This window comes from Lactuca serriola, chromosome 2, assembly GCF_051521515.1.
Source record: "Lactuca serriola cultivar US96UC23 chromosome 2, Lser_US96UC23_V15, whole genome shotgun sequence".
NCBI classification, from domain to species: Eukaryota; Viridiplantae; Streptophyta; class Magnoliopsida; order Asterales; family Asteraceae; genus Lactuca; species Lactuca serriola.
This window is the reverse complement of record NC_136409.1, coordinates 233,984,308-233,985,972: the sequence shown is the minus strand read 5'-3', so window position 1 is coordinate 233,985,972 and position 1,665 is coordinate 233,984,308. Positions and strand designations below refer to the sequence as shown.

The following is a 1,665-nucleotide window of genomic DNA, read 5'->3' as shown; positions in this document are numbered from 1 at the left end:
CATTCCTGAAATTGCCAAACTTTTCCCTCAAGCTAAGCATAGGTTCTGTCTGAGGCATATTTATGAAAATATGAAAAGACAGTGGAAGGATAAAGAGCTCAAAGATTTGGTGTGGGCATGTGCAACTTCTACTACTGTAAGGCATTTTGAGAAAGCATTAGAAGAGCTAAAGAAATTCAAAGCTGAAGCTCATGATTGGTTGATACAGATTCTCCAGCTCATTGGGCAAGATCTCATTTCCTCAGGTTAGTACTTCATCTTTCCTTTATGTTAACATGTACTTGTCATTGTTAGGATTTGTGATCATTTTGTATTATATGACTATACAAGGAGGGCACATACTAACATCTTGTTGAATAACCAGTGTGAGGTTCTGAATGGAAAAATACAAGGTGGTAAGGACAAACCTATCATTTATTGTTTGGAGTATATTAGAGAGTATTTGATGAAGAGAATTTGCAATGTCCAAAGAGAGATTGATAGATGTCATGGCCATCTCACACCAACTGCCACTAGTCTTCTTGATCAAATGAAAAGACAAGCACAAAAGCACAGGTGTATTTTCAATGGGGTTAAAACTCAAGTCACTACTAATTGGGGTGATTAGTTTATGGTGAATTTGGATGAAAAAACATGCACATGTAGACATTGGGAAACTACAGGCATGTTATGCTCACATGCAATAAGTGCAATATGGGACAAGATTAAACATGGAGCAAAGAATGTTCCTGAGTTGGAGCATTGGGTCCACCCATGCTACTGGCTAGTTACATGGGCAGAAGTGTACAAAAACAAAATTGAACCTATAAATGGTAGATTGATGTGGCCCAAATCACAATGCCCAACCAAGCTGCTTCCACCCAAACATGTTGTTCAGGTATGTCTTAATATATCAATATAACTGCAATTTTTGAAGAACAACAATTTAATCTTATGTACATTTTTAGGTGGGTAGGCCCAGGAAGAAATGGAAAAGGGCATATGATGAACCTGTTACACAGGGGCATAAACTGTCCAAGATGTGGACCACTATCACATGTGGAAAGTGCAACAACAAAGGGCATAATTCAAGAACTTGTAAAGGTCAAGGTGGCCCTAATGACAAAAGAACTGAAGAAATAGGAGGATAGAAGTGAGGATGGGGGTGTTGTTGAGAACCATTAGGTCTTTTGATGTAATTTACACTTTAGTTTTATGGTTATGTTAACACCTATGTTTATGTACCAAACAATACTTACTTTGGGCTCCTTATTTTGTATGGTCATGCATGTTGACCTTGAATCATTGTACACATAGGTAAACTATGAAACAATGTCAACTACTGTTATGATATATAATAGCATTTTTGTTATATTATTGTTCTTGTCAAGTAGTATTTGTGATATTCAAAGTGTATGGTCATGCATGTTGAATTGGTGTTCTTGTCAAATAATATTTGATTGCACAAAGCCATGACACAATAACCTTGTTCTGAAATTAAACCATTTGATTACACAAAGAGTATAACATTAAGGCATCATTAACTAGAACATAATTTCCTGCAGTCAAACTAAAAAAAGACACAAACACTACATAAACCATGCTTCAATTTCCTGTCTTCAGACTCAAAATAAGACCACCAATATATTAACCCTATGACCACGACACTACTTCTTGCATTCAGAC

The 1,665-nt window shown here is 36.2% G+C and overlaps 1 long non-coding RNA gene across 1 annotated transcript; it reads left to right on the top strand.

The window, feature by feature from the left end:
* LOC145090877 (uncharacterized) lies at positions 1-1,285 on the top strand. The gene is made up of 3 exons (XR_013701806.1): positions 1-245; positions 365-877; positions 948-1,285. It is a non-coding gene; the product is annotated as an uncharacterized LOC145090877 (long non-coding RNA).
* The last annotated feature ends 380 nt before the right edge of the window (positions 1,286-1,665 follow it).